Raw genomic sequence first — 24,850 nt, 5'->3', positions numbered from 1 at the left:
ACTCAAGCGAGTACAAGGTAAGGGAGTTCCATCTCCTGCTGAGCAGGTGGGGCCCTGACAGCTCCAAGACAGCTCCAAGAGGCCACGTGTTCCATGCAAACCCAAACTTGCTTTGAATGCAGAAAGATGTGATGGCATTCTAAGACACGTGAACGACCGAGAAACCCTATCATATGCTTTCATACTTGTCTTATATCTGTGTATTTGACCACCTCTTGTGCTGAAAATGATAGCATAGAAGTAAAGGGAGAAGAGAGGAACACACAATTACATTTCCTTTAAGTCTTCCCTAACTCTCCGGTAAGCTGCAGGGAGACAGTGTGCTTGAAGGTGCGCCTATCAAGGAGAGAGATGAAGACAGCTGAGGTAGTTCCCATGGTTCTGCCTAAGAATAAAATACATGTATAGGTATGAGCTGCAAAATACAAGTTGTATAATTCTGGTAATCCATACATGAGTTAAAAGCTTTATATTTGCATGTGAATCTGATACAGAAAATATGAGTGGTCATGCTAATACTTTGAATTTTTAATTTCTCTTTACTTAGAACATCATCGCACAGTAAAAAACAAAACAAAACAAAAAAACCCCCCACTATGATTAGTTGATGGGAAGACTGCAGAAGAACGGAAACAGCTTTATATTTTTGTACCATTAATGCCACTTTTTTTTTTTTACTGCTTTTTGAACACAGATCTCCTCATGTTCATTGTGAACTGAACCCCACAAATCATGTAGCTTGTCCTGATGCCGATGGTGAAAGAAGCAAATGTTTCGGGGACATTTGTTGCTTTTGTTTATCAGCATTGTTGACAGCACTCTTCTGTCAATAGTCTATGATTTTCTGGAAGCATCCACCCTAGTCACACATGTGACTAGGAAGGAGTTGATTTCACAACTGGCTCCAGGGGTTCATGTGAGACTCAAGCTTGGTCAATCAGAGTATTTCATGTGGCCAGCTCTGTCTTGTCATTAATATATACAGTGTAACCAGATGCCATCATAATCATTATTATTACAGGATCATGAAGATTTGGAGTAACAGAAAAAGCAAGTATCTTTGTTTGAAAGGTCAGCCCAAGAAACAGACTGAGCTCATCAATAAAACAGGGGTACAGGGCGCCTGGGTGGCTCAGTTGGTTAAGCGACTGCCTTCGGCTCAGGTCATGATCCTGGAGTCCCGGGATCGAGTCCCGCATCGGGCTCCCTGCTCGGCAGGGAGTCTGCTTCTCCCTCTGACCCTCCTCCCTCTCATGCTCTCTCTCTATCATTCTCTCTGTCTCAAATAAATAAATAAAATCTTTAAAAAAAAAAAAAATAAAATAAAACAGGGGTACAAAGAGAGATGAGTCTTTAGAGGGAATTCTTATCAAAATCAAGTAAGCAAAAACTTTTACAAAATTGTGAGCAAATGAGGTTGTAGTGGATTACTTTGTACTGAACTAAATTTTGAAATAAATAATAGCAATGATTTTCCAATGCCTGTCATCACCCCTGGCTAGGAGTATAATTTGGCTTTCTCAGATAACTCTGTGTATTTGAGTAAATTTTCATGACTGAGGTTTTATAAATTTAAGCAACAGGATACATGTAATTATAGTTACTGAAGAAACAAGTTTCCTATATCAAGCAATAACAATGCATTTTTTCCCTTTAAAAGAGTGCTTGCTCGTGTGCCCGCGCGCCTGTGTGCATTCTGCACGCTTTGCCCACAGATCATCACACAGAGGGCTTTCAAGAGTATCTTTTTCTTGCTGTAGTGTCAGATCTTAAAATGAGATTTAAGGGCTGGAAAGTCTGATTGAGTGAGACTGAGACGTGATTTCCAGTAGCACCACTCACCAGAGCATGGAGAACAGAAAATGCTATTTCTATATGTTGGAGGTTAGACGTTTTGGGACATGTTTTAATTCAGCCTTTTCTTTTGAAACCAAATATATGCTGTAGCTATCTCGAGATGTGTAGTTGCTTATTATAGTTAATGGATTGTTCATCCTCTTTGTCCTTGGGATCATCCTCCGTAGGTGCATAAAACTGAGATCATGTCGCCCATAAAAACCGATCAGCCTGGAGTTGGTCCACAAGATGTTGAACATCCACGAGAGCAGATGGGAAAGATGATGTTTAATAAAGAGTTAGAGGATCAGGTGGTACAAAACAAGCTAAGAGAAAGGGATAATTTTATTTCAGGTGAACCTCTGTGACACTTCTTGGACCCAAAGATGGATTAAAATGATCCCAGGGCCACGATTTTGGGCTACTCTCCCCCCCTGCATACATTTTCAGCTTTGCACTCCGGTAGCACCATCGCCTGCATCCGTGAAGAACTCAACAGATAGTTTCTCAGGTTTATGAAGATGTATGAAGTGAGTCATTCGCAAATGAATATACATACGAGGAAATGACAGAATTCTGCTAAATATGTTTATATTTGAACAACTGATACATCTGAGCTTGATTTAGAAAGGGATGTGCAAAAGTTTATATAAATGACAGTTAAAGAGATAACTGTCACAATGTTTACTGATGAGGCTTCTATTTATCTGAACGTTTAGAAGTTAAGTGAGACACAGATTGTGGATGATAGCCTGAGCGGTTTTGAGCCTGAATTTACTTTCACGACTTGCGGCAAATGGACATAGCGGGAAGGTAGGACCAACCAGTCAGAATTTCCTCTGCAGAGGTCAGGGCGTGAGGCCTTTGACAGCTTAAGTACAACCTCATTTATTTTTCGCCTTGTTTACGGAAACAATTAAATCTAGGCTGGAGAGGTGGCTCGAAGTGCCGTTTGTGACCTGCCCTCCGGGTTCTGGCGTTCATTCAGAAGGGCTGCCGTGGGCCTCAGAAAGCGCTTTGGTTTGTGACCCTGCTGAGGAGTGGGATCGTTCAGGTGGCTCAGGGCCACCCCTGCCCTGTCCTTTGTTCTAGGCCCTGGGCTATGCCCTTTGCTCTTCTGCTTCGTTGACTGCGAACGTCAAGGAGCACTTCTCACTTTGCCCCTCTTGTGGTCTCAACTCGAACAGCCTGGAGGAAGCTGCCAAACAGGTGTAACCTCTCCTGCTGGCCCAGCTCCCCCACCTGGGTTCGCAGCAGGGCTGGCCATTTGGCAGTGCCCTTCCACACCGTCGACACGTGCTTTGGGATGTGTTAAACGGGGCTGGGGAATATTTCAAACCATTCCTTAAATAAGAGAATTGCAATGTGGTGCTGCCTAAGTAGCCTGGGATAGAAAGTTCGGAGTGAAAAGTTAGATCCTGATTTTTCTTGAAGATGAAACGGAGCCCTGGAGTAGGTGGTTTTCAGGCTTTTGTTAATTTTGGAAATGGACTTTTCACAGTTTTACTTCCCTTTTGTGTTAAGCCTTTGGTTTTGCTTCTACATGCAACTCTGGATAGGAAATTTGGGATTGTTCTTTTTACCTGGATTCTAGTCAGTGGGCCTGTGAGGTGAAGTAACAATAGATACAGCCATTAAGAACCATGAACCAGCCATTAGCTTTGAAGTATAATCAGAGCCCCTGACACAGGGTCAGGCATCAAAGAGGAGGAGCCGGCAAAGGACCCTGCTCTGTCAGGGGCTCACAAACCCTGGATCTCAATCACGAGGCCTGGAAAGAGAAAGATCTAGCCTGCCTTCTTTCCTTCCTCCCTTCTTCTCTCCCCTTCCTCCCTTCCCTCCTTCCCTCCCTCCCTCCTTCCTTTTTCCTTCCTTCCCTCCCTCTCTCCCTCTTTCCAATTTCCTTCCTTCCTCCTGTTTTTCCTTCCTTCCTTCCCTCCCTCCTTCCTTTCTCTTTTTCTTTTCTTCTTGTATCCTAAGTGGATTTTTTTTTTTTTTTTTTTTTACAGAGCAAAGAAATATAACTTTTAGAGAAGGACAGGTACACAAATTCCCTGAAAGGGCAATTTAGATCTATTCAAATCTAACTTTAAGGTCTCAGAGATTTTGTTTTAATTATGTAGGCAAATATCTCACAAAAAGACCTCATAGTTGTGATCTTTGAATAGAGACACACAAAAAAGGCCAAGCTTTAGGATTCGCAGGCCCAGATAAAACATAAATAACCTTAACTAATCTTATAGCAATAAATATTTTTGCTGTTACAGAGCAATGTTTATCCAATATAGGACATTCCTGTACCATCTTCACGGTGTCTGCCATGACCCAGGACCAGCGGTGCTATTATTAGTATTTTTCTTATGGGCGATTAATCACGAGGTGTCCAGATATTAGGAGGACAGCCCCTAATGAAGACATGGGTGCACCTTTCATTCTGGTCTGGGGTCAATTCCCCTTGATTCACTTCATTCAAGTAGGCATAGGGAAGTTACTGTCTTAGGGGGACATGAATCCATATCTGGAAATTGTTACATAAGCTATTACATCTGAAGCAATGACACTTTTGTAAGTTCACTGGCAAACATTCCTTTTATGCACTTGACCAGCTATGGAGTAGCTGTTCTAATTCAGACTTCCATGGTGGAGCCAAGGACTACGGGAGAGGTTTCTGTCATGGTGCATGAAGACTGGACGGTACGTCTCTACATACCAATACCAGATGCCACACAGTTCGTGGAGTCCTCATTATAGCCTGAGGTGATTTTTAAGTCATCATCTTCCCTCTTGTTTTTTGTGACTGTTTGAAACAAGTGCTATTGCCCGGTCAAATTTCCTAGCCTTAGTGTGACAGGCTTTGCAAACAGGCCCTGGGTATTAGGACTTTAGCCTTTTCATCCTCTGATGATCACCTCTCAAATGGAAAGCAATTTTTTTCTCACATAGTTTACCTGCCAATGGCCCAGTGTAGGAATTTCTTCTAGAGCATCCTGACCATCCTGTGTAGCCCCTGGTTGGACACTCGGTGATGGGGCATTTGCCAGTTCTTCAGCTAGTCCTTTCTGTTTCTGCAACTTTCATTAGTAGAAAGTTTTTCTGTAGAAAACTCAAATCTGCCTCCTTATCCCTTCAACATTTTGCCTCAGTTCTGCTCTCTGGAGCTACAGAATATAGATTGATTCTCTCTTAAGTTAGAATTTCAAAATATTAAATAGAGTTTTCTTGTTCTCCCTAGATCTTCACCTTCCCAGCAAAACTTGTATCACTCATTCTTTCCAAAAACGTTAATTGTGTAGTTACAAATGCTGGGTTAGACCGAGTGGGTGACTGAAGAGTGATTCAGATGACTCTCATGGACTTTGCTTATGAAACTGGCAACGCACTGACCAACTTCTTCTAGATGAACGTTACTGTCCTTCGTTTCTAGATTAAGAGCTCCTTGAGGGTAGAGACCATGGCTTTTTATGAATATCCCCAGAGCCTCCTATTAGACACATAAATTGGCGTACAAAAAATGCTTTCTGACTTTCCTCCCTTACTCTAAAATCGAGGCCCCGGTACTTGATCACAGTGTTATTCCCTTGGTTTGACCAATATTGAGCACAGCAGAGACATGGCACTGCTTGACCTGTGGGCTCGTAAGACCTCGGTCCATATAGACTGCTCTAAGATTTGCTCTCACATGTCATCTCTTTTAAACGGCCTAACAATCCTGAGAGGTAGACACTGTTATACCCAGTTTTAACATGAGAAAACAGATGGAGATAAGGGCGTTAAACTGACTTAAACCACGGGTGTTCTCTAATTCCGTATTCAGGACTTTTTCTTTTTCTTTTTTTTTTTTTTTAAAGATTTTATTTATTTATTTGAGAGAGAGTGAGAAAGAGAAAGAGCACAAGAGGGGGGAGCGGGAGAGGGAGAAGCAGACTCCCTGCTGAGCAGGTAGCCTGATGCGGGACTCGATCCAGGGACTCCAGGATCATGACCTGAGCCGAAGGCAGTCGCTTAACCAACTGAGCCACCCAGGCGCCCTCTGTATTCAGGACTTTTTCTAATACAGACCCTAGCTCCTAGTTTTCCACCATTTTCTGAATTTGCACCTGAGTTTTTTTATGCCAGTGTAGAACTGTATCTTACTGAATTATCCTTACTTGTTGGGATATCTTATATCTTGTTAGTTCTGGCCTATATAGTTCCTGAGTCCTTCTGGAGTCTTAATATGTTTATTTTACCATCTTTGCTATTCCTTTCATTTTATGTACTTGTTACCAATGTGCTGGGCTTATTCTTTTATATAACTTATTGATTAGGAATGTTCTTGGTTCAAAGGCAAAGAGAAACCTTGCGCCAGGATGACATTGAGCCATCAATGCTGTTTTGGGTACACTCCTTCAACACTTCTATCACATAGTCCACGGTTTTCCATCTTTGTAAGCTTTATCGTGTGTTTCTCTCATGATATTTTCCCTTTCCTCTCTGCTGCCACACACCTTTATGTACTATATGTTTTACAATACAGGGGAGAAGGTGTGTTTAAGAGAAAATGAAAGCCTTGATGCAAACTAATACATTTTCCCAAAAGAAACACTCATTTCGGTGTATACATGCAAAACTTTAAAACCTGATTAAAAAATGTATGAAGAAACCCTATCATGTGGAGGATGTTACTTAGGAGCTGAATTACAGGATTTGCTTGTCTTTCTTTTTCTCTTGCCTTGGGCAATCTAGTCTAATTACAAAACTTGCCGTTCATTCTGTTTAGTGTTTTTTTCAGCTATGCATGAGAAAAGTTAATCAAAAAATAAAATGAAAAACTGTGATGGCTAATCGAAGTCCCATACATAGATTTCTCTGCTGTTGCCCACCCCGTCCATGGGGATGAACTCCAAAATGTTACCTTTAGAGCATCATCAGATGTACTGTGCCTACTGGTCTCTGCTTCTCTTAAAGAAAGAGAAAAGATTCCTTTAATTTCAGAAGTTTGCAAAATTAGAAATAGAAAGAAAATCATGGATTTTTCTGTCCTCATTTATCTCTTACCTGTAGTTGTTGGAAGGTTTTATAATCATAGAAGACACTAGACCAACAATCCCAGCGATGGGTAATCTCTTTAGAGCAGATAGAAAAAAACAATTTACCAGCCCATCTTATCCTCTAGTATGCTCTCTTTCCTTCTACCCATCTTAGGTTCATTGGCTGGGGCCTTGCAAATTAGACTGACAAAAGACAGATTAACAAGAAAAAAAACAAACGGGTTTGTTAACAAGTGCATCTTATGTACACATGGGAGTACTCAGTAATGAGTAACTTGAAGGAGTGGTTAGAACCTAGGCATATATAACATCTTAACAAAAGAACAATACATTTTTTGAGAAGGCACAAGACTAAGGAAAAGCACTTTGGATTTCTAGGGTGGCAAATTGTGGTAAGGTTAATACATGGGGGAACTAATGGCAGATAAGGTCTAGTGAGTGGAGTTTGTTATATAGAATCCTCTGGTGCCCTCTCTGGGCTAATAAGGGTCTAGAGTTGTCTTTAGTTACGTCTGTCCTTCCTGGTAAGAGGTGGACCCCTTTACAAATCCGTGTCTTGCCTTTATAGGGGGGAGGTCAGAGAAGTTTTCTTATATCTGTTTCTTCTCAGTTGCCTTCAGCCCAAAGTAATCCTATGCAAAAGAGGCATATTTTGGGGTGGCATATTCTGCTCCCCATTACTGTGGAAGGACATTGGATCAAAAGGATTGTTGATGCTTGGCCCATCCTCTTTCTGGCTTCCTTGTCTAGAAGATAGCCCCAAATGTCAACGACTAGAACCAATCCCGGCTGTGGTTTGGTGTGGGTTTTTGTCAAGGGCTGAGATAGCATCTTAGGTAATTTTAAACCCTCTCTGTGACAACATCACTGCAACCAAAGACAACGTGACCAAGTTAGTGCCTTTAATTAAGTTAACTAACCCTGATAAAATCACAGAACTGTTTCTTTATTCTTTGGGAGATGAAAGAAAAGGTATAGGAAAAGGGTAGGAGGTTGGTGAAGATTTTTGAAAGTTCGGATATTGTTTTGGAAAGGGTGGTGGCAGCTGTTGTGGATTGATGGTGAACAAAAATAGCATGTTATCAATGCAGGTCTGTGGCATTTTGTCAGACAAAAGGAGATTTCTGGATGGTGTGTGTCCATTGCTCCTGTGGCCTAAACAACCCTGTGTTTCTCAGTTGTTTGAAGTGAGTGGTGTTGAGAAGCAACATATGCTTCTTCCCCACCATGCAGAGCAATGAAATTTGGAAGTATGTGCTAAAAGAGAAAACATAGCTTCCTATGGCAATTTATCTCCAAGAAAGGACAACTTCCTGGGATAGTGCTAATGGTTGCTAAAACCTCACTGAGAAAAATAATTCAATTGCCCAAATTTGGCCTTAGCTCATGCTGCAGCTGGCTCAGTAGAGTGGCAAGGGACCATCAGTCTGCTTTGGAGTGAGGTGTGCTTGGGGATTGTGTGGATGGAGCCTCCCTTTGCTGATACTGGGTAAGATAAAAGAGACCTGGGGACTTTCAGAGTAAAATATACCATTCATATAACACAGCATTGTGTAAGTCTTATGAAGTTTTTTTTTAATGCTCTTTAAACTTGCTTTCATAACAAGCATTACAGCTTAAATACAATGAAAAATATGTTAGAGTCCATTGAACAAATCTGTGAATGCTTTATCAATAACAGCAACGTGACCAAAGTCCTGTGCACTTGGTTTTTTGGTAAACCTTGAAGACCAGGGACCTCAAGGTCTTAAACATATAACCTCCTATTTTAACTTCCTGGCTGACACAAGTTTGGTATTCAAAATTTTAGCCAGCAGCTGACTCAACAATTGGGAAGGTAATTGACCAAGAGTTCTACTTTTGACTGCTTTAAGGTCATATATAGGACAGACAAAATAGTTAGAAATGTTCCAGAGAAACACCAACAACATGGAGTGAGAGGTAGAATCTGGGGCTCTTTTGCACACCAAAAAGAGACATTTCTCTTAATTGAGGTATAATTGACATACAACATTGTATTTGTCTCAGGTGTATGACAATATTTGTAAAATTTGCAAAATGATCACCACACTAAGTCTAGTTAACATCCATTACCATACATAGTTATAGAATTTTTTCTTGTGATGAGAACTTCTAAAATGTATTTTCTTAGCAACTTTCAAATATGCAATACAATATTATTAGCCATGGTCACCATGCTGTACGTTATTTCCCAAGATTTATTTATTTTACAACTGGAAGTTTGTACCTTTTGACTCCTTTCACCCATTTTGCCCACCTTCTACACTCCATCCCTGCCTCTGGTAACCACCAATCTGTTCTCTGTATATGTAAGAGCAGTTTTGGGATTTTTTGTTATTGTTGTTCTTTTAGATTCCACATATAAGGGAGATCCTATAGCATTTGTCTTTCTTTGACTTATTTCACTTAGCATACTGCCCTCAAGGTCCATCTGGGTTGCAAATGGCAAGATTTCATTCTTTTTTTGTGGCTGAATAATATTCCATGTAGACAGTTGACCTTTGAGCAATGCGGAGGTTAGGGGCACTAACACCTCTCCCCCCCACCTCCTGCAGTTAAAAATCCATGTATAGCTTTTGATTCCCTAAAAACTGAACTACTAATAGCCTACTATTGACTGGAAGCCTTACTAATAACATAAGCAGTCAATTAACACATATTTTTGTATGTTAAATTATTATATACTGTATTCTTACAATAAAGTGAGAAAAAGAAAAGAAAAAGTTATTGAGAATCATAAGGAAGAGAAAATACATTTACAGTACTGTACTATTGTGTTTATTGAAAAAAACCTGTGTATAAGTGGACCCAATCATTTCAAACCTGTGTTGTTCAAGGGTCAACTATATATACACTGCATTTTTCTTTACCCGTTCATCCATCGATGGACACTTAGATTGTTTCTATGTCTTGGCTATTATAAATAATGCTGCAGTGAACATGAGGGTGCATGTATCTTTCTTGGTTAGTGTTTTGATTTTCTCTGGATAAATACGCAGAAGTGGAATTGCTGGACCGTATGGTGGTTCTATTTTTAATTTTTTGAGGAACTTCCATGCTGTTTTAAAGAGGCATAATTTATAACTGAGATCCAGTGAGCTGTCCAGGACTCCACTGAGGTCTCTTGCTTTATTACCGTGGAAGTTTTGGCCACATGACTATCGGATAATGCTAAATTGCAAAATCAGCAATGTGGTGTTATGAAAAGATCACTGACTCTGGAAACAGGAGACCTGAATCTTCGTGCCATGCGATAATCATTAATCATAATCTTCATTTGTGAGCATTACTGTATCACTATATGCAGGCATCTTTGAATATACTTTCTTTAGCCTGTGCAATCCTGCAGCCAGGAAGATATTATTATCCCATGTTCAAGTTGAAGAAACAGTTTTGGAGAGATTAAGTGACCCTCCCAAGGTCACTAAGCAAGTAAATAGCAGAGTTAAAATTCAAGCTCAAGACTGTCTCCTGAGGCTCTGTCTCTGCTGAACGCTCCATGTTCTGTCCTGTAGCTTTGTCTTTCCTTCTGCCATTCCTCCTTCTTGGAATACTTTCTTGCTCACTTCAGTCTGTATGACTTTTGGTCATTCTTTAAGCCTGACTCCAGTCTAGCATTTTTAGGAACACTTCTAGGAATCCCATCCACTGGTCTCTCCCCATTGTAACCTCACAGCCCTTCTTAGTGCTGCTCCCTTGTTGACACTTGCTTGTATCTCTGGTATGTTCTCTTCAGCCTTTGTCACTTCCTATTTATTGTGAATGTGTTCTCAGTGTGACACCTTTCCCTCTCTCTTCTCTCTCATTTATAAATTTGGAAGATATTTGGGAAAAATCATTAAAATATAGAAAAATACCATATATCCTACTACCCCAAATTAACAAAATTTACCATTTAAAATTCCTGGCTTAGAATATTTTTCTTTAAATAAAGAAATAGCATCTTACTAATCAAGTTGAGGTTCACATTACACATTTTCCAATCCCATTCACCTCCTCCTTCTCCAGAGGTAACCACTAATCTGAATTTGGTACCTAACCTCTCAATCTCTGTTTTTTATTTTTTGTTACACACTGTATATTTGTAAGCAATACATAATGTCATTTTGTAATCTGTTTGCTAAAGAACATAATGTGATTATTGCATATATCTTTTGAAAGTTTGCTTTTTCACTCACTGTATTTTAAAAACTAGCCATATTGATGTATTTAAATCTAATAATTTAAATTGTAGTATTCCATTTCATGAACATAAATGTCTTATTTATCTAATCCTCTGTTTATGGACCCTGAGGTTCTTATAGGAAGCTATTTCAGTGTATTGGTTTCTCCTTTACTATTAGACACTACATTCTCTGATTGAGGGACTGTGGATTATGCCTCTTTGTGCTCAGCGCTGTCATTGCAATTCAATAAATGTATGCTGAATGAGTTGATGAAAATATCTGAGCAAGTGAAGGCCTTCAACTTTGAGAAGATCAACATGATTGAAAGCAGGTAGAGGATGACATCAAAGAAGTTAGTTGAAATAACATTTTTTTTCTTGTGTTTATGGAAATGGAAAAGTAGGGTAATAAAAAGCTACTTGAAATAATACTGAGGGGCATGTAGGTGGCTCAGTCGGTTAAGCCTCTGACTCTTGGTTTCCGCTTGGGCCGTGATCTCATGGGTCATGAGATAGAGCCCCATGTCAGGCTCTGCTCTTGGTGTGGGGGCGTGTCTGCTTGAGGATTTGCTCCCTCTGCCCTTCTCCCCATTCATGGGTGCTCTCTCTCTCAAATTAAAAAAAAAAAAGAAAGAAAGAATACTGAGATGAGGAGAGGTAAGTTAGTAAATTTTTTGTGATCCTAATGAAATTTGTAAAAGGCTAATAACAGAAAATATGTAAAATAATTGATGAAGCTACAAGCAAAAATGTTTAGAAATGTGCTTAAGTATGTCAGTGCTGATTTATGGCTGGAAAGTGAAAGTTCTGTATCTACTTCTAACTAGGCCATCTCCATGATTCACCTTGGAGAAATCTAATTACCCTTGAATATTTGACCTTCAATGTGTCAACATAAACATTTTCTCAACCTGGTTTCACGGTGATATGGCAGCTGTGCTTAACAGATAACATTTTTCTTTAGAAGTATTAAAGGCCATGGTCTATTTCTTTAGCTTTGTATCTTCCCTTCTGACCCATTGCACTTTTGTTACTTTGTGATTGTTGTCCAGATGGATCACATCCAATAATGGGGAGAGAGGTGTGAAGTCAGGAGGTAGGGATTATTGCAAGGAAGAAATGAGTTTATACTTGTGAAACCTTAAGATAATGTCTGTCACAGGCTTAGATCTCAATACCTGTTAATTACTACTCCTCTCTTTTATATTTCTTACAGTAGATATAAAGTAGTTATTTTATAGGCTCTATTCTAAGTCTGCCAGGATGAATACAGAACTCTTCATGTTTCTTTAGCCCAAGGTTATAATTTGTTCTGAGAATTCTGATGGGCGAAGAGCAAGGGTCTCCACAGTGAGAAGTGAACTCCAAACACTGTCCATCCATCAGGGTTATCAAATGATAAAGTAGGGACAGCAGGATTGGGCTTTGATTGGATAATTAGGATGAAGCTGTATTAAGCTTATTATTTCATATGTAGCTTCTCGTGATGTTGGCTATAATCTGATAGTTATAGGACCACTCTTCCCTACTTGCCCATCCCTCAGTGATCTATTGATTAAACATTTATTTGATGAATATAAAACACTTACAAGGTGCCTGAGACAATTCCAGGTACTTGAGTTGATGAAAATATCTGAACAAGTGAAGGCCTTCAACTTTGAGAAGGTTAACATGATTGGAAGCAGGTAGAGGGTGACATCAAAGAAGTTAGTTGAAATAACATTTTTTCCTTGTATTTATGGAGATGGAAAAGTAGGGAAAAGTGTCCACGTACATGGATGAACAACCAGGAAAGGATCCCTGCCCTCCCATGGCTTACATTCTAGCTTGGGAGGACAGAAAATGAACAAAAAATATGATACGTAAATTGTATAGGCATGGGAAGGTGGGAAGTGCTATGGAAAAAGAAAAGGTAGATCCAGATAAGGGAGATTAGGAGTGCCTGCTAGAGTAGGATGGTCAAGGTTCATTGAGAAGGTGAGAAGGGAGCAAAGACTTGAAGGAGGTGAGGAAATTGGTTGTGCAGATGTGTGTAAGCAGAAGAGCAAGAACCAAGGCTACTCCTGTCGTGTGTGATGTGAGAAGGGCTGCTTGACTGTAGTGGAGTGAGCAAGGGGAGGAAGCAATAGGAGGTGAAATCAGAGGGGCTATGGAGGGCCAGAGGAGGTAGGGCTTGTAGGCCATTGTGAAGATGTTGCTGAGCCAATGGAGGGTTTGAATTAGTGTTTCAAAAGACCATTCTGACATCTGTGTTGAGAACAGGTTCTAAGGGATAAGCCTAGAAGGAGGCCTGTTAAGTAGCTATTGCAGCTCCAGGACGGAGATGGCAGTAGAGGTAAGAAGTAATTTAATTCTGACACATTTTTAAACTAGAGTCAGTATCCCAATGGATTAGATGTAGGGTATGAGAGAAATAAAGGGACTAAAATGCCCCAAAGACTTTTTTGACAGAGCATCTGAAAAGATGGAGCTTCCGTCAACTGGACTGTCAGGATGAGGTTTGGGCAAGAACATCAGGAAAACTTTTTTTTAGAAGTCTATTAGCCATCTGCATATACCAATCTGGAGTTCAGGAAAGAGGTCTTGGTTACAGATTTGGGGTTTTTGGCATATAGATAGAGTTTAAAACCAAGGGATTAGATAAGATCACCAAGGGAGTGAGTGCACACAGAAAAGAGGACCAGCAACTCAGTGCTGGGAGCACTCCAACATTAGGGGCTTGGAGTGCAGAAGAGAAATCAGCAAAGAAAAATGAGGAGTGACCCATGCACTAGGGAGAGAGGTGGGTGAGTCATAGATGTCCAATAGAGAAAGTGTGTTAAGGAGGGAGTCATCAAATATGTCAAATGATGACGATGAGTCAAGTCAGATGAGGAGTAACAGTTGACTCATGGATCTAACCCTGTGAAAGTCATTTGGTAACATTGATGAGAGCAGTCATGGGATGTGTGGAAGTGAAGGGTTAAGGGAGGATGGCAGGAGATGAATTGCAGATAGCAAGTAGACTAATAGTCAAGACTAGTCTCCTAAATGGAATTTGAACACTCTGTCCTCAAGTACTCTTTCCTCGGCTCATTAACATACCCCAAATACCAAAGTCAGAATTTCCTTACTTCCTTTTAGGAAAGCCCTTGTATTCAACCACTGAAAAATGTAAATATCTTGAAATTGGTATCTCAAAGTTACTAATATCATGGTATGGATTTATCTGTTTGCACTGATACCTGGGGTGACAATGATATAGTAGAATTTCAAAGCTGTAAGTGATTTTAGATATGACATAGCCCAGCCCCTATTAACAGAGGTGTATATAGGGGAAGTGACTTGCTCAAGGTCACATACTTGATGGATGACAGAGCTGACAGAAGGATCCAGGATTTCTGTTCTAGTGCCTTTTCAATCACATAATATTTTTTTTTATGGCTCAATCACATACTATTTTATCTTGAATTTGATCCAACATGTATGTAGGACAAGTGAAGACAGGAGGAGATGTTATGGAAATGTCTGTTATGTGAAAGAATGAATGAATGAACCAACAGAAGAGCAAAGACGAGGCAAAGTTTTAAATGCATGGGAAAGCCAGTTGTGGGTTCATCAGGCTGATGGTAGGAGATTTGCTTCGAGGTACAAAAAAAAAAAAAAAAAAAAACCCAGGGTGAGAAATTATAATAGCTAAGGGAGCAAGAAGTGAGAGCTGCACACTGCAGCATAAGTGCTTTTTACCTTGAAAGCATCAGAGATGTTTAAAATTATTTTAAAAGTAAGTGCAAACTGTTAATGAGGGTTAATGGAAGGGACTGAAGATAGAGCAGCTCTTCTACTAACAAGAATTGGGATGATGGCATTTTTTTAAATCCTTGCTGACAACGTAAGAAAACTACTGGCTTGGAGGCAGCAAGTTTACAACTGCCTGAAAATAACCAGATACAAGAGGTTTCAACTTGCTGGAACTCTTATTATATGCTTGAATGACTCCTGGAACAAAAAAAAGCTGTGCACGATTGTTTAGGAAAGTGTAAGATAAACAAAGCGTATGTTTTCTAACATCTACCGACTGTAATCTGATAGCCGTGTTATATTGGTCTCTGCTCATTTTAAGGTTATGTGATGAAGATGACTTTAGTGGTTCTTAAGTTCAGTACATAAATAAATGATGTGAAGACTCCACATTAACTTATGTCCCTCAATTTTTCATACGTATTTGCTGCTTTTCTTTCCGAAAGGGAAATGTACATTACTTGTTCTCCTGGAAACATTCCATCCTTTTTATGCTTTTCCTTTCTCTTTTGAAAGATCCCCCTCACACTGCATAAATAGAAATGTCCCTGAGATTCATTTGATTTCATGGATGGCAGAGTACTCATTTCAAATCTCTTTGGGAGAACCAGATAAAATAGCTACACTATCCTGCATTACCTGATTTAGTGCTGGGGACCGTTAGAGGACTAGATGGCTATGGGAAATTGTAATGGGAAACTCAAGTTGGTTTTCACTTTAAGTTCAGCGCTTTGAATCCGGTGGAGCTGAGGGTAGTCAAAAATTATTGCTATCTGATTTGACTGTTCTCTGTTCCAAGTGAAATAAGCCAGTGGTGCCTCTGTTTGGCGGGTAGGAAGGGAAACGCTCCTATCACCGTGGTGCTAAATGGCAGTTCTTGAGCAGTGTCAGCAGAGAACTGGCCGGGAAAGGTGACTTGTTCTTTCTTTCTCGCAGCCATTACTTTGTCAGGGTGAAGGCATCCTGGTGCAGCAGTTGGGGAAATCTTACACTTCTGTTTATCAGGCTGTATCTATTCTTAGGAGAAGCAGAAGCCATCCATTTGCAAAGCTGTCCATCTGGTACCCCCAGCCACCACTAAAAGCCACTTCAGTTTATTTCTTCAGTTCTTTATACTTTGCGGAGAGTTTATTGTAAAGCTGTATTAACCAGTAAGATGCCTTTAAGATAAATTGTGCTCAACTTTGGAAGGAGATAGCAACTTGTGCAAAGGTGCCCGTGGTAGTTTAAGTAGGAGAGCGGAGGTAGTAGTGCTTGATGCTGCTGGAAGCATCACTATGTCTATCTCAGCTTTCTGCTCTCTTTCTAGTAGCATGTGGTTTTCATCCCTTATTCCCTCTCCTCATTGGCTCCCTTCCCTTCATATTTAACATTGTTTCTGCTCATTCACTCTTGCATTTATTTATTTACTTATTTGTTGTATTAGGTTAGTTAGTTAGTTCCTGCTCCCCTGATTTTTGCCACCTGCAAGGAGGAAGTAGACATTCATATAATAATATTGGACCTTTCCCTCTGTATTTGGTCAGAGCCAGAGCAGGCTAGCATTCCCGGAGGAGGGGCATAACCCTTGATCTCACTAGCTAGGGTTAGGTGATTTCCCTTGGCTTCAAGCTGTTTACATAGAGTTCCAAGGGGAACAGAGGAGGGCCCATTTCCCTTGGCGGCCAACCCTAGGCTTGAGTCAGAGAGGAAGATGACGTTTAGTTCCTTTTTTTCTCAGACAGAGAATCATTCATGTGAAGTCTTATTATATAAGTTTAAATGAGGCTTCAACAGTATTCTAGGCACTGACGGTATTCGGAGGCCTGAATAAGCCTGTCTCCAGCCTAGAGAATTACGAGTGTGGGACATTCAGGGATGGGGATCCCTGGGAAGGTATGACCGGTCCTTAAGAGCTCTGGATAATGTAGTCGATAAGCAATTTCTCTTTTTGACAGGTGGAACAATGTAAAATTAGAAAAAAAAAAATTCCTGTGTGCTTTGGCAAACAATTTTGAGTCTCCTGCTTTAAAAATGATGGATAAATTAAAAGATGAGAGAAATACATCGAAGTGACTTTAACAGTCAAGTGCTGAACACTAATTGCTCATCCATTCTGGAATCACCAAACTGAAACAGAGGCTTGTCTCTTCTTTTTATGTGTAGTCTGAGGTTTGTTTGAAATTCTAAAGCATTTTGTAAATTATTGGGAAATGACTACATGTGAAAAAGCAGAGGAAAACTTAAAATGGGTCTATTTTAGATTTTTCTTTATTTAGATTTTCTGTAGGTTCTTAAGGAACTTCTTTTTTTTTTTTTAAAGATTCTATATTTATTTGTCAGAGAGAGAGAGAGAGAGCACAAGCAGGGTGAGTGGCAGGCAGAGGGAGAAGCAGGCTTCCTACTGCGCAAGGAGCCCAATGCGAGACTTGATCCCAGGACACTGGGATCATGACCTGAGCCGAAGGCAGACATTTAACTGACTGAACCACCCAGGCGTCCCGCTTAGGGAACTTCTGAAGCATTTTGTTTCTATTATTATTTCTTCCTATGTCACTATATATGCTTACTAAGTTTAGAAAATGTCCAAGGGCTACATGACATAGTCATGACATTGAAGTCCTTTACTACTTTATCTCATAAGACTCTAAAACATCATCTGGTAGACATTAGTTTCTTTAATGCCCCTTGAGCAAGTCTCAACCCTAGGATGCTATCCCCTTAGCAGAGATCCTTTTCCTACCTTTGCTTCACCAATTGACATCTTCCGATTCTTTAGTCTTCCATTCAATACTTGCTTTCTCCAGAGAATACTTAATGAATGCGTGAATAAACTGGGTACCATTTTGTAAATAAATCTCAGCCCAGGATTATGACTAGCTGCCAAAATGCCTCTTTCTCTCCTAAATTTCTCCTATTTTTTCCCCTTAGGTTTGGCTCTTTTTTCTTTTCTCCTTTCCTTTTTTCAATTCGTGATATTAATTTTTGCAGTTGGAGTGAGAATGCAAAGCACATGGGAATAACAGTATTCAACATCTTTTATTCATTAATGCAATGTTTTCTGCTTTGTATTCTAAAAGCTTCAGTGGATAAATGTAAAGTCTATCTAAAAGACAATCAAGAAATCAAAGACCATTTAAGTGAGGCTGCCATGATTTAGCAATGAAAAAAATGCCCAGTTTTAGTTAGCGGTGAGGAAGAAGAAAAGGAAAATTTCAGAAAAGTCCCTTGGTTTGGTGGAAAGAACATGAGCTTTAGAAGGTAGTGGGAGAAGATGAATCACATCTGAGTATCTAAAATATTCAAGGCGCTATATTAGGTAGTGCCTCTACCTGATATCAACCCTCTGATGGAGGTAAAATTAATCCGATTTTATAGAAACAGAATTGAGTCTCATAGGCTCAGTACTTTGCCTAGGGTTGCACAGCCAATAAAGAGCAGGACTGAGATTTATTTTTTTAAAGATTTTATTTATTTATTTTATGAGAGAGAGAGAGAGAGAGAGACTTCGAGCTGGGGGAAGGGGCAGAGGGAGAGAGAGAATCTGAAGCAGACTCTCCGCTCAGCATGGAGCCCAACACAGGGCTCGATCTCACAACCGTAAGATCATGACCTGAGCTGAAACCAAGAGTCTGATGCTTAACTGACTGAGCCACCCAGGCGCCCACAGTAGGACTGAGATTTAAACATAAGTATGATCCCCAAGCCCATGTTCATTGTAGTGTATCATAGTCATAACTATATCAAAATATCTATAGGAGTCAGGTGGACACAGGTTTGACTCCAACCTTCAAACTTAGTAACTTATACCTGTTTCACCTGATAGATTTATCGATACTAAGTGAAGAATAGTTTTAATGTTATGTATTTAATATTATGTATATTTTACCAGAGGGAACTCCAGCATATGCCACAATTAGAAAATTGAAGAAATTAGATATTAGAGTAATTCCCAATAGTCTCAACAACAGCTAAAGACAGAAAATATCATATAAAATTCTACCTTCTATAGTGACTCTGCCTGGAGCTGGGTTTTTGCTATAGAGAAAGCCTCTAGTCTTTACCACCCAAAGTTGTAATGTGTTATGTAAGTGACAAGCAGACATATCAGTAACCTCTCTTAGAGAAGAATCTTTTTCTCATGAATGGCTGTGGACTCAAATGAGGTCATCATCAATGAATATACATAGGAACCACATTTTATTAAGGTTCATAACAGTATAAATTAAACATGATACGAACTTTGGAGAAATAAAATTGAGGTTACAACACTACATTGGGGGCACTACATCATCTCTGCTTGGACTTGGCTAACATTTGGTCACTTCCTGACTTCATATTTCATCTGAGAAATCCTTGAGGGGATTTCGTAGCCAGGAGCCCCATTCTATGAAGTTTAATAAAGTCTTCAAAAATATTGCCACTTGTGCGGTTCTGGACACTTCAGCTACCTGGTCGAAATCTTCATTTAGTCAAAACGTCAGTCTGTTTGTGGGGGGTCCATATTTTGGTTTGGGATTTTAATCAGTTTTGTGCAAAAACATATGGGCTGTCATGGGCTTGGTTCTGAGATGTCTTGGAGGGGTGATGAAGAAGATATTCTTTTCTGTTTTCATGTTCGTCTTCAGTTTCATTGTCTGCAAATTGAGGGATTTAGCCTACATAAATGGTTCTTGACCTTTTTGGAGCCAGAGCCTCCTTTTAGAAGCTGATGGAATCTATGGATACTCTTCTCAAAAAAATGTCCATAGCTGCAATTTTAAGGAGTTGACATATTACTTAAGGACTACATACTACTTAAAGGACTCCCAGGAACCCAAGAACCCCTGGCTGGAGAATCTGTGGGCTATATTATCTCTTGGATCCCTTCTAGTTCAGATATTATATTATTCATATTTTCTCTGATGATTTGGATGCTTGTTATGATGCTAGTAAAAATGGGATATGAACTATTTAGGTAGATTTAACTTTCATAGCTATAAAGGACAAAATGTCATCTGATAATTTCCTTTTTTTTTCCCAACAGAATTTCTGAACCATATCTGCTCTTTAGAATCACCTGGGGGAGCTTTTAAAAATTCCAATGCCTGGCCACACCCTAAATCACTTAAATCAGAGTCTCTGGAGGTGGATTCCAGATATCAGTTTATTAAAGCTCCTCAGTTAGCTTCATTGTGCAGCCAGGTTGAGAGTCAGTACTCTGGCAGGATTAAAACATCTTCAAAAGTTCCGGATAATAAGAACATCAACCACCAGCTGAAGATGAAAGGATATTCCATTCTTTTCCTGCTCTCAGATGTCTGGTATTGAATACTATATTTCCAGCTCAAAATAAGGGCTTGAAAACTCTTGTGTGTCATCATGCCTCCCAGTGTGTTATGATCTTGTCTAAGCTGGGCAAGTGTTGCAAATACTGAATGGCCTTCCTGGTCCTGAATATAGATGTGGGAAGGACATGTTCTGCTTTGCCACAAGCATACATCAGTAGAGATTTGTTTTCAGCATAAGAACAATTACCATTGTCATATTCTGGACTGTGTGCAAATTGTTTTATTATAAACTCACTGTTGGTCCCTATTTAACTGGGAAATAATTTGTTCTAAATTTATCTATTCTCTCTGCATGGCATTGACATTTGCCGACTCTGCCAGACTTGCTTCACTTATAAGAAAAAAGGTTCCATGGAGAACAGGCAGTGTGCTCTCATCTAACTGATTAATAATCTCTAGAGGATCTTTGGAACTGGCATGTGAACTCTTCCTGCTCTCCTGCTAATTTTGACTTTCACTGAACTCAGAAACACAAACAATGGTTTCCATGCAATGGAGCAGTAAAAGTTTTCTTCATCCAACCAGCTCTCTAAAGAAAGAATGCTCACTGCCAAAGCTTAAAGATGAGAAATGAGATATGTAATGAAAAGTTGTTTGTTTTCAAGAGTTTACAAGTCAATTTGGGTTACTTCATCCGCCAAATTTTTATCTCTGTACTAGGCAACAATTACATGTTTTCAGCTTGAAAAAAAAAAAAAAAAGTCCATCTTTGCTTACCATGGCATCTGTAGTATGTTGAAACCATTCTGCAATTTAATGCAGACAAAGATTTTCTAAAGTCACATGGTCTGTTTGAGTAAGAGGAGTCCATTAAGAATGAACCAAGACATCATGTATTATCGTGATTTCTCCCTTTGTGGGTTTTACAATTTTCCTACAAGCTCTGGTGTTTTAAGATAACATTTTGCACATTGGATTTAACTACCTGAAAGCCTATGACACGGAATTGCCAGCAGCCAGTTGGTAGCCTGGAAGGACCTTCTTTAGTCATGACTATCTTCTTCGTACTTCTTTGTAGTATAAAGACAAACTCCTTCAGGGGGATGTATTGATTTACAGTCATCCTTTTGTTATTTTCTTAGAAGTGCTATTCAAATCTAGAACTAAGGGAAAAGTCGGATATGAAACTTCAGAGTCATTAAGTGGCACAATCTGAGTATAAATTTTATGGCACCAGTGAGGGCTCCAGATCTTGATAGTGACTGTTGCTAATCCAAATATTGCCACCGAGGAAAGGACACCCATTAATAATTACTATTCTAAACACATGGAAGCACCAGGAAAACCTTTGCTTTAACTATGGTATGCATAGTTAAACAAACTGCAAACAACAATGGCATACATATGTTCATGTAATTATTTCCTACACGTGTTTCATTTGGAAACTGGCTAAAACTTATGTTGCCCACTCTTGATAAAAATGAAAAGAAGTAAACAATGAAAACAAAAGGCAAACTGGTTTAACACTGACTTGCCAAAAGGCTCACTTTTGAATTGGTATCTTCACCAGAAAACAAAACGCTGGCTATTATTTGGGCTTTGGTTATAGCTCCACACGTAGTAGGCTGTCAATAATAAACATAGACAGAATAAAATGAATGAATGAAAGTATCTATAATGTATATTTGAACAATAAGAACCGCATTTTGAATAGAAGATCACATGTGCTTTCTTTCTTTAAAAATCTATAAAATTTGTATCAAACCTCACAATTTTTATTACAAGTTTTCATGATTAAATTATTGCCCCATCTACTCAGGCTGCTTTTAATATTGCCTTTGTTCATGTAACCATGGCAACATCTTTGGTATCTATACTTCAGGTTCTGATCTCTCATTCCACAATGGGTCACTTTGCTCTGCATCATTCATAACAGAAATCATCTGAGGGCACAGGCAGTCTTGGAATGGGATTATATTTTTCATGTCCTTTCTGTTAAGGGCTGGGTTGTGTCTCCCAAAATCCTTATGCTGAAATCCTAACTCCTAGGACTTTAGTATGTGACCATATTTGGAGATAGGGTCATTAAAGAGGTAATTATATTAAAATGAGGTCATTAGGATGGGCCCTAATCCAATATGACTGGTATCCTTATAAGAAGAGGAAATTCAGACACATATACGCACAGATGAAGACCATGGAAAGACACAGGGATGAAGATGGCCTGTGTTAAGGAGAGAGGCCACAGAAGAAACCAACTCTGCAACATCTTGATTTCAGACTTAAGCCTTTAGAGCTGTGAGAAAATAAATTTCCATTTTTTAAGCCACCCAATCTGTTTTACTTTGTTACATGGCAACCTTAGCAAACTAATACAACTACCTTGATTTTCTAAATTTTTGGTCTTCTTCCCAAATATCACTAGTCCTTGAAAGTTTGAAATATATTCTGAGCTTCATGTTTATGCAAACTTTCAGGTTTGTTTGCTTTCTCTGCATCTCCTAGACCACCAATAAATCTGACCATATGATTTTTCCCAGATTTTCTCCTTCTCTGATATTAACAGTTGCATACTTCCTAGTTTTTGCAACATATCAAATAGGAGATCTTTTAGGAAGTTCCTATAAACCAGAAAGGGTTTGTTTATCATAGTTTTAGCTAAGTCATCTGAAGAGGAAGATTTTCTATCTATGATATGTAGCTGTATCATTTAAAATGGAACTTGGGGAGAAAATACCAATAGATCCAGATTCATTTAGACTATGAATATACATAGGTTGCACATTATTATTTTTCTGTCTTGTAAGCTTGCCCATTCTAACAGTCTATAGCAATGAAAAAATACAAAGACACTGAAACAGATGATTAAAACTTGGTATTTGGCATGGGATCCCGTGTCCACTGGGATTCAGGTTTGGGATGGGGAGAACCAAGGTCAGCCTGGTAGAGCAGGCAGCCATCCAAATGCTGTGAAGAGCTAAGGAAGCCCGGGGAGGGCCTTGTTTTTCAAATCTTTCTTCAACTCACAAGCCAGGATTAGACAGGCTATTGTTAGAGAATTTATGTTTCGGGTCAGGAAAACTTTCGGTCATTAAAAATTTCTTCCAAAATCCAAAACAGGATCAGAGGAGCTGAGCAGCATTTGGCCCTATGGTGGTAATGCAATGAAAGCGACTTTATTTAGGGTTATCATTAGTCTGACAAATTGGAAAAACAAATGAAACAATCCTTTCCTTTGGATGATGTTGGGGACTACTTGAGAGCATTCCTAATTAGGGATTAAAAGCAGTAGCTCTCTGGGGGTTTAGATGTTAAGCCTGGACTTAATGTGCCACAGAGCTTAAAGGGCAAGTATGATGATGGGCATATCATGCTCTGCACATTGAGTAATTACTAAAGGCTTCCTGTGAGGGCAATGTGCAAACAGCTCTGTACAATCATGCTTAATGAGAAATCATATTTTAATGTATAATCATGAAATGGTTACTTAGATAGTCTTGGAAGTCTGAAATTTGTCATGTTACCATAGAAAGCAGGCACACGTGCAGATATGTTCCTTGTCATTCCATTAACCATAAATCTCTGTTAATAGGCACTTCTGATATATTGATAATGAAAGGATGACTAATGTTTCTAATGATGACCCTGAGGCATGACAAAATTCTTAAATGCTTTTTGAATCTTCAAAGAGAATAAATTATATTTTTCATGACCCAAATTCATTTTTATCATATTCTAATTCCCTGGAAAGTAGTAATTTGTATATAGTATGACACACATATCCCACATGGTAAATGCAAAAGTAGGGGCTTTGGAATCAAACAACTTGATGTATATCATGGCTCTTCATTTGCTAGCCCAGTGATTTCAGAAGAGTTCTGTAACATCCCTCACCCTTGGTCTTTGCATCTGAAAAATGGGCATAACAATAGCTACCTTGCAGGACATCGTGAGAACTAAATGATATAAAATCCAATTGAACATGCTTGCCACATATAGGTGTCAGAAAAGGTTTAATTCCTGTCTTCCTTGTCCAACACATTAGTCAAAACACCCCATTTGCTGACCACATCAGATAAAGAATTTGCTTTGCATCTGAACAGAGTAGGGGCATGGAAAAAAGATTGTAATAAGAATAGTAGGAGTATGTGTCCCTTGGAGGTGGGGCTGCCTTTTACCTAGGCTTGTTTTCAGGGTGCTGGCTGCTGTGGCTTTAATTTGCAGGCTTATTTTCTTTAGGATAATGAATTTTTATTTAAATTTGGTGAATTTCCTTTGAGCTCCTTTTAAGTCATCTGAACATAGGAAATACTTTTTCATGCTTTTAGAGTTTTTCTGATTGACTTTGTTCTCCAAAAAGGGCTGATTTTAATATTCTAAGTGATAAAAAGTGCCTTTGACACGATTGAAGCAATTTAATTAGTAAATCCGGAAATTATAAAGGATTGGAAATCACACCCTCCATGCTTTTAATAAAACAGAGTAGTGAAACTTCTGATAGGTGCATACCACGTGTTGAAAGAATTCTGTACCACACACCAATGAAAGAAATGAAGAAATTGAGAGAACTTTGTGAGCGACCTACTAAGGGAATTACATGAGTAGGCAATTATGTGATTGGTATATATCATGGATCAAAACTTCTGTGGTTTCATAATTTCGACAAAGTACTTGTTTCGCATTTAATAATGCAAAATCGTTCAAGCCACACATTGAGATTCAACATATTAGGTAGGAAAAGGGAGCTAGCATAATCGTGAGGCAGTCTA

At 39.2% G+C, this 24,850-nt stretch overlaps 1 long non-coding RNA gene across 1 annotated transcript in view; it reads left to right on the top strand.

Moving 5' to 3' along the window:
- Window positions 1-21,895, top strand: part of LOC145721306 (uncharacterized) — a 63,562-nt gene extending 41,667 nt beyond the window's left edge. The window contains exons 3-4 of the long non-coding RNA XR_014144957.1: window positions 11,231-11,384; window positions 19,838-21,895. This is a non-coding gene — a long non-coding RNA (uncharacterized LOC145721306). The remainder of the gene's footprint in view (window positions 1-11,230; window positions 11,385-19,837) is intronic.
- Window positions 21,896-24,850: the final 2,955 nt, after the last annotated feature.

Source organism: Leptonychotes weddellii, chromosome 4 (assembly GCF_054177405.1).
Source record: "Leptonychotes weddellii isolate Sample4059 chromosome 4, ASM5417740v2, whole genome shotgun sequence".
Taxonomy (NCBI): Eukaryota; Metazoa; Chordata; class Mammalia; order Carnivora; family Phocidae; genus Leptonychotes; species Leptonychotes weddellii.
Note: the sequence above shows the minus strand (reverse complement) of the source record. Positions and strands in the feature narration are given on the sequence as shown.